The following is a 9,499-nucleotide window of genomic DNA, read 5'->3' on the forward strand; positions in this document are numbered from 1 at the left end:
CAATTGGCATGCTTGCAACAGCTGCCACTTACTGGCATTCTCTGTTGACAAATGATAAGAAAAAATTTAAAGAACTCATATACAAGATAGGAATGGTTTTTTTTTTAAAAAAAAAAGAGAGAGAGGAATGGTTAACTCTACTTTAATAGAGTAGTTAATGTGCTTCTCATATCCTTTTTGACGAAATAAATATTGTAAGAGAGGTTCGCATTAATTTGAATGGTCTAACGCAGACATAGCATATTATTGCATGAAAAACCTATCTAGTTTGACAGCTCAAAGCAAAACACTATCAACATTAACCTAACTCATAAAATGTTGTTATTATTAGCCGTAAATCCTCTTTTTATTACAAGTGGCTAAAGCTTCTTTCTCTTTATTTCGTGGCTTCTGGTCCTTACTTTTCATTATGACTCACATTTACAGTGAACCAGCTACACTAATCTAAACAATTTAATTGTCACAATTTCTATAAATAGATCTGTCTATAGATACAAATATAGAACACTAATTGAAGTCAATTAACATTAATACAACAGCATTTAAACCAGAATATTAGCTCAATAATGTTCCCGCAAATAATGGAAGTAATTGACTTTGCAACACCCAAATTGTCACCAACAGCAATAGTCATTTTTGTGATTATAGCAAAACAAAGCTTCTTACTTTAAAGTCAGGCCTGTACTCGTATATAATTTATGATAGTTAAAAATGTAGCTTGACGATAACCTTAACTCAATTGGAAAATAGGTCAGGAACGCCAACGAACAATTACAAATGATTGCATGATCTAATTAAGAGGATGAAAGGTCGTGTTTCATGGTAATAATTTCTTTTACAAAACTCATTTCAAGTGGGTATTGTTAGAGTAAACTGTATGTATCTTAAAGAATTTGAATCTCAATTTTTGGTAATTTTGTGAAAATTTGAGTTGAATTTTGAGTTACGGTTCGAAGGAAGAAGATAAAATTTCTGCAGGTATAATTGTGTATCTTCTGTATGTCTCTTATATATTTCATATGTATCACATGTCTCCCATGTATATCCATGTACAACTGTGTGTGAGATACATGTGTTGCAAAGTGTTGCAAAGAAAATTTTCAACTCAATTTCAACTACAAACTTCAAACTAGTTCAATTCACATACTACCTTCTTCAAATTTTTTATATACCAAACGGTGAGAGACGATTTTTCAAGAGTCATTTCTTCTCCAAATTGTTGGTAAGTGATTCTAAACCATTTTCTTTCAATTGCCCATTACATTATTTGAATTTTCAACCTAAAATCTAGAGTTTTCATGGTAGAATTAGGGGTTAGGGTAGAAACTAGGGATTTCAGGAATTTAGGGATTTAGACCTCAACTTGAGGTCGAATTCCAAAACTAATTACATATTCGGACTCGGGGGTGAATGGGTAGAAGAATTTTGGTCCGAACCTCGGGTTTTGACCAAGCGGGCCCGGGGTCTTTTTTTTCGACTTTTTGGAGAAAATTTGGGAAATTTAATTTATGCAATATAATTGATTCCTTTAGCAATATTTGATATTATTGATTCATTTTTGAATAGATACTAGTGGTTTGGAGGTGAATTCCAAAGAAAAAGCTGTGATTGAGAATTAAGTGGCCTTCGGAGCGAGGTAAGTGTTGTGCTAAGTGAAATCCATGTGAGCGGCGTATATGTGAGGTGACGAGTACTTATGCGCCACCAATTTGCCTGTTTTTCATGTTTTCTCTATTTTTCATGTTTTCTCTGTTTTTCTTATATTGTCCCTTTCCTATGCCAAATTGCTACGTGTTATACTAGTGTTGTTCAATTTATCGTCCTTATCATGTTTACGGATTTTCTGGTGATAATTGAGTTTTTATTTCAAAGTTGAGATTGATATTATGAAACCAAATGTTGAAGTAAGGTTTGTACTTGTTAATCTATCTTCCTGTTTTTATTTATGCATTGTATTATGGTAAGAGAGAGTGTTAATGCACGAAGGGTGATGTCGTGCCATATTGTGAGTGTTAATGCACAAAGGGTGATATCGTGCCATATTGTAAGTGTTAATGCACGAAGGGTGATGCCGTGCCATATTGTGAGTGTAAAAGCACGAAGGGTGATGTCGTGCCATATTATGAGTGTAAAAGCACGAAGGGTGATGCCGTGCCATGATATGAGAGTTAATGCACGAAGGGTGATGTCGTGCCGTTTCTATTAATTTTATGGTGAGATTGAGAGTAAAAGCACGAAGGGTGATGTCGTGCATTTTTCCTTACTGTATTCACTATTCTTGTTGATTCATGGTATATTGACCGCTCCGGTGATCATTCTGTCGTAGTTCTTTATCTTGTATTCCCCTCAGTATGTTTCTCTCCCGACATTTCCTGTTTAGTTCTTCATTTCTGTTATTCGTATATACACTGTTAAATTATACAGGTTAATTTGTATGTGCCTTGCCTTAGCCTCGTCACTACTTCATCGAGGTTAGGCTCGATACTTACCAGTACATGGGGTCGGTTGTACTGATACTGCACTCTGCAATTTCTGTGCAGATTTTGATACCAGCTCAGGTTGATCGAGAATTTTGCTATTGATCCGTTGTCCGGAGACTCAAGGTAGATATGTCGGCATTTAGAGACCTTGAAGTCCCTGTCTATCTTTTATCTCCTACTGTTTTCTTTCATTCAGACAGTTGTGTTTCTTTCAGACTATTACTTGTAGTAAATTCTAGAATGCTCGTGAATTGTGACTCCAGATCCGGGTGGTAGTGATTAATACAGTTTTATAATATTTCGCACTTATTATATTTCATCTTAGTTAATTAATGTTATTTACTGAATGGAAATAAGGAATTGGTTTGATGATTCTCTAACGTTGGCTTGCCTAGCAAGTGAAATGTTAGGCGCCATCACGGTCCCGTTAGTGGAAATTCCGGGTCATGACAGTTGGTATCAGAACACTTGGTTGCATAGGTCTCACGAGTCACGAGCAAGCCTAGTAGAGTCTGAAGGATCGGTACGGAGACGTCTGTACACCTTACGAGTCTAAATCTGTGCTCAGATTTTCAATCTAAGATCATTTAGGCACTCAAATCATCATTTTTATCGATTCTAGGTTTTCTCCAAAAATATCTCTTGATTTCACCTTTAATCATTATTTCTAAGGTATACTAGATGATAGATTTATGATATATTTATCGATTCAAGTTAGAATCACTTACCTCAATGTTATAGATGTAGATCTAGCTGAAAACCCCTCAATCCGAGCTCCCAAAGTCTCCAAAATGTGTGAGAATGAACCAAAATCACAAACTGGGACTATTTATACAAAGAAAAAAAATTGCACACCGGTCAGGGACGGGCGCGCCTCACCCTGCAACGCACCTGGACTAGGCGTGATGGCTAGTACGTCATGCCTGGCATCACACCTGGCTTGGGTGCGATGGTAAGTACGTTGTGGCCTATACTGTCTGGTCTATGCTGCTAAACTTTTCATTCCAACCCTCCCTCCCTCCCCCTCCAAAACATCTCGAACCCCACGGAACCCATCCAACGATTCAGACTATTCCAAATACGCTATATGAACTTATGTAAAATCTTGAAACACGAAGCAAAATGCTATAAATCAAATCAACTTAAGAATCCTTAAAGTTCCAACTTTCATGCAATAATATCAAAGTGTTCCCGGGCCCCTCTTAATCCAAATATTTTTACAAGTCCTAACACATCATATATATATATATAAACATGTTTGAAGCTTCGAAATTTGAACCAAAGCGTTATTATTAGAATCGAGGGGTTAGGTTGTCATTTTAGTCTTTAAACCTTCCAAATGGCCAGGTAGCGCTCCAAAACCTTCACGAACTCCTTCGGACCCTAGCCACCCTTAGGCCCAAAAATTTTAAGGACCCCTCTTGTCGATAATAGTGGACATTTATGATATAATTTGTCTTTACTAATTTGAACATAATATTCTTAATAAAAGGAAAAAGAAAATTTCAAATGGATTTGAATCGAAACGTGAAAAATATTTTTAGTTTTCTTTTTGGCGGCAAAAATATTGTATCACTAGGTTATTAGAAGATTATTGTAATATACTATATCAGATAAAAAGACTTGATTTTTTTTCAAATACTTATATTACTTATAAAAATAATATTAACAGTTATGTAACAGTTGTATTAATAGCTGGATCATTAACAAAACGTTGCCTTACGTGTGCAAGTTAAGTGAAGTCAACAAGAAAATATAATGCAATTGCTGCTGAAACAAGAGCGCAACTCGTTTCCGGTAAAAATACAAGAATCGGCCGTTCTAAAGGTTACTACTTTCACAAAACCTAACAAAAGTTTTAGTGGGCGTTTGACACAGAATCGGGCGTTTGACAAAGATTCGAGAATTTAATATTTGCCCTTCATCAAGAGGCAATATATAAATAAGCCTGCGCCATTGCAACAACTCAAACCATTTCCAATATTGCCTCACAAGTCAGTAGTGCCTTACCTCTTTCAAATGTTCATTATCTTTATCGCCCTTCCCCCAATTCTCATAAGAAGAATAAAAGATTAAAAATTAAATTAGAAAATGCAAGTTATAATTACGTCCAGTCACAGACTTTTCTGCCATCTTCATCAACTCAAGAGCCATACATCATTGTCTCCACAGCAAGCTGAGTTTAAAAAACATGGACCCGGTAAGTTACTTTTTTCATACGGTATTTAACTTATATCTACTAACAGTGCAAAGAAATGTTTACATAATTCGTAGAGCTTAAACGAAAATTATTACTCCATCCGTTCCAATTTATTTGAACCTATTTGATTGGGCATCGTCTTTAAGAAAAAAAAATGAAGACTTTTAAAACTTGTGATCCTAAACAAAGGCAACAATCTTTTAAAACTTGTGGTGTTAAACATGTAAGAATATTTGTATGGCTATAAAAGTTTCTCATTTAGAATTAATAGTGGGTCATTCTTTTTGGAATGGACCAAAAACAAGTTATCTATTCGCCTCACTTGCACTCTCAGTAGCACATATAAAATCATAAGAATTAGGACCGAATAGTAGTATAACTAATTACTGTGCCGTTTCATTTTTATTTAATATATTCACAGGAAATTGGTTGTTCCAAACTGAAGGCTCACTTCTATATAAACCAGTTCGTCTCAATTGTGCACCTAGTGAGGCATGTTATCTTGGTATGATCATTTCGACTGTGCTAGATAGATGATACATTAAACAATTATATTGCCTAAGGAATTGTTTAGAACCACAAAGCAAGTTTTGATAAATGAGCTACACTTTTTGCAGGTAACGTGAATGAGTACTTAGAATCTGATCACTCAAACAACTCCGGAGAAAAGGATATTCAGGTGATAAGAAAATTATTTCCCTTAGCTTGACTTCTCGCAAATTTGTGATAAAATTGTTATTTTACATGAAAAATATATTTTTGAAAAATATTATTATTTACAGAAAATGTTTTCTGGTGTTTTGATTGGTGAGTGAAAATATTATTTTAAAAAAATATATTTGGATAAAAAGAATGATACCATTTTATATTTGAAAATAACTTTAAACTTCTCATTTACCCTTAATCACATATTTGAAAAGTGTTATTTTTTTCTTATATTTCATACCTACTCAAACTATACCACATAAATTAAAACAAGCTAGTACATTTCTTTTTTGTTAAATGAAATCATAGCTGAATTGTTTGTCTCAATAGGTAAGCAGAACAATACAGATTAAAAGTTTGACAGAAGAGATTAAACATATGTTGAATTCGATGGAGGATGGAAGGTCAAGTGTCTTAGCCTATGAAACAGCTTGGGTTTCCTTTATTCAAAATATTACTAATAATGGAAATAATCAAAGACCTATGTTTCCATCTTGTCTTGGGGAGAGGAGATTGTATTCTGCATATATGATCGACTCTTGAACACACTAGCATGTGTTGTCTCATTATACTACAACAAATTCGATTATCAATGACAAATTATTTTGTCACCTAAAATTCATATTTCGTCACAAAAAACTTTTTATGACGAAAATATTTTTGTCAATCATTCGTCCTTAAATGCACGTCACTAAAGGTATACAAAGACAACTTAGTGATTCGTCACTAAATAAAGTTATATTAACTACGAAATTGATTTTTGTCCCCAAATGTATAGTATTTGTGACAAACTTATTTGTCAAAAAAAGTATTTAAAAAGTGTAGTTGATAGTATATTTTCGTCACTAAAGAAGTCATCAATACCGACGAAACTACCTTGTCACTAACTATTTAGTTTAATTAGTGACAACATTAATTGTCTCTAAAGTTATATGTATTTCGTAGTAGAACAAATTTAACTCCGTCACTAAAAACTACCTATTATATACAAAAAGATATTTCGACCCTAAATATAAAAATTAGTGACAAATTTGCCTTAATAAAATTGGCTTACAATTTTGTAGCTAAAACTATCATCTCATCGCTAAAAACATTGCTATTACTGACAAAATAAAATTGTCACTATAAATTATCATGATAAATGACAAATAAAATTATCATAAAATACAAAGTTACTTTGTAGTCAATAAAGCAGTTCTGAGAAATAGAAATATATAAGAACCTTTCATTGCTAGAAAGTCAAACAATATAAAGTATTCTAATATACATTATAATACATTTTCTATGTATATATACATGACCCAAAAAATAACATAAATGATCTCCAAACTGTTCCTTTGCCTTCAAACTCCTCCTAGTATGTGGTTGACTTCATTTCCTGTTGTTGGAGAACTGTATCCTTCATATATTAAAAAAAATAGCAAAGGATCAAAAGAGAGAAAGAAATTAGAAAATTCTAATAATAATCCAATTATAATTTATCAAAACAATAAAATGCAGAAGTAAAAGATAGCACATACAATGGCAACCAGATGTTGGTAAGAAATTCAACAAGACCTTAAGACTTGACAAATATAATTTCCTGTAACCATCAAAGATTAGCATTAGTATGAGATAATTCTAACAAGGCTACTTAATGAGTTTACTTAATGCTTATATAGTGGTGTTACTAATCTAAGCTTGCTGACAATAAGAACATCTAATTATTTTAAAGATAAGATGTAGGTCTTACATAGTTGAAATTGAGATATGCCAAAATTTCACAATGGTGATAATGCTTAAACATCAACAAAGAGAGGATTGGCGTATCAATAATCCAAAAACATCCTCTTTATCAATCACATAATACAGAGACACAAGTTCTCAATTGTGTAACAATCAAGCATTCATTATATTGAAACCATATAAAATTTGCTCTATTTTAAACTTATCATATTTTTCAAAATAACTCATTACATTTCCAATAGTATCAGAATTTGTGACATGAAATACTAGATAGGAAATTTTCGGGAACTAATCAGACCATAAATTTAGTAACCATGACATATAACTTATATGATCTTTTACACGGATAAATTGAGAAATACCCTGGAGCAATGATTGAACTTCCTAGAGGAACCAAATTCAAGAAAAATATTCTCTATCTGAATACCTAAGCATTGTGAAGTGGGAACATACCTTGATTGAAGTTAGAGAAAAGAACTCCTCATTAGCGTAATGCTGCATCCAATTGAATTGTAGATGCTGCTTTGTTCAGCAATTTAAGGAATTACACGAAAGCAGGATAACGATAACAACACTAAGGGAATATAACATACAAAGGAAAAGAGTTAACAATCTAACAGTCACACTAGGGTGCAACAATAGATTTGCTGAAAAAGATGCATGTTAGAGTAAGGAAAAAAAATTCAAGTGGTAGCACTAATACAGAATGTTGATACCCTTGCATGTCCCTCTATGGAGTAATGAAGAGTTCACCATTAACAAATTCAAATTCGAAGAAAATACACCGGCCATCCTTGTTCATAGTGGTTGGAAGTTCTCTTCAAACTACTAGGTCAAGGGTTCAAGGTTGGTTGACAATCTCAAAAAACTTATAAAAGAAACGATTATGCAGACAGAAGGCAATGATAGTAAAGAAAATTATCTCTTCATTAGAAAAATGTATCAATAGCCAGTTAGGACATATCAAGTCCACTTATTCAAGTAAAAAATTTAAATGTAGAAAGGTCAGATTAGCACATTTATCTAATAGTTAATTCTACCAGTTTAACTCCTCACTAAGAATAGACTAGAACTTATTCTGAGCCTCAGCATGTCCCATCATTTTAGCATGCATCCAACTTCCATTATATAAGGGAAAAAGGAGATAGGTGCACAGTCAAAAGGTGTTCCCCAACCATCTTTTTCTACCGAGTAAATACCAAAAAGAAATAGCCTCTAAAACTAACACAGTGAAGTCCAGGATCCCAAATGGGTGCATATAAAAATTTCAGTTGCAGCACATGCGTTCTAGTTTTTAGAATAGCCATGTTACTTATTTGACGTGTTTGTTGAAAAAATTGAACTTTAGCCTCTCTAACGCAACATGTTAGTTCAGCTTAACTATTCTTCACCCCACTCTGCCCACCCCCTAAAAAAGAACGAAATTGTATATGACATAATTGATATTAAGTTGCCAATCCAAAAGAGAAGCAAAAGTGTTCATGTTATATATAATTATTACTGTCTCAACCATATCCCAAGTCGTACAGGATTACTGAAAAAGATATTTATATGCAACGAGCTTATGGACAAACGCACAAAAACTCTAAAGATATAAGGTCATTCAATTAAAGTGATATTAAGAGTCTAACCTCAATATTAGGCCCTCATCCCTGCACATAAAATTTAACAAATTGCTAATATGTTCAATGAAAAAGAAAAAGTTTAACGAATAAGTAAAAATAAGGCTTCGACAATGCAAAGTAAATCACATAAACAAGGAATGAAAGGCTTTTCATTCTAGTGCTATAACAACAAAGTTCTGTTAAGCTGAGATTTGGTAAAACATACAACACCTATAAGTTAGATGCATACCTGTCCCTAGATAAATAATTACAATGAAAAAAAAACATAATATGGTTTAATAGACAAACTCCAAATCAAAAAGCATTTCAATAAACCTAAGAAGTTAGAAAACCAAACAATGAGACAATGCATATGGGAAGTGCAGATACATTTTCTCGAAATCCTCCACATAAATTGAGCCCCAGCCTACAATTATTTCAGTACCTTTTAAGCTGATACACAAATAGTAAATAATATATTCTGGTAATTGTATTTTCTATTTCAACTGAAAAATTCTCGGATTTAATAATAAGTCATGAAGTTATTCCGCCAGTGACAAAGCATTCGAGTTGCGAAAGCATAAGAATCTATTTGTACCCAAAATTTAGCAAATCTAACAAATTTTTACATGAAAATCAAATTAAACCCTAACCTTGAGACAAGAGGAGAATAAGCTTACCATTTCAAGCCCTAATTTTGGGTTGAGGAAAGGCCGGAGGATCATTCAGATCTCAAACTTCGGAACTCTGGCTGAAGCATCTGGTAAACTTTGGGAACGGTTTAC

General features: G+C 33.3%; 1 long non-coding RNA gene across 1 annotated transcript; it reads left to right on the plus strand.

Moving 5' to 3' along the window:
- The first annotated feature begins 4,549 nt into the window (after positions 1-4,549).
- On the plus strand, positions 4,550-5,375 carry LOC138903750 (uncharacterized). Its single transcript, XR_011413142.1, has 3 exons — positions 4,550-4,680; positions 5,102-5,185; positions 5,298-5,375. It is a non-coding gene; the product is annotated as an uncharacterized lncRNA (long non-coding RNA).
- Positions 5,376-9,499: the final 4,124 nt, after the last annotated feature.

Source organism: Nicotiana tomentosiformis, chromosome 12, assembly GCF_000390325.3.
Source record: "Nicotiana tomentosiformis chromosome 12, ASM39032v3, whole genome shotgun sequence".
In the NCBI taxonomy this organism is placed as follows: domain Eukaryota; kingdom Viridiplantae; phylum Streptophyta; class Magnoliopsida; order Solanales; family Solanaceae; genus Nicotiana; species Nicotiana tomentosiformis.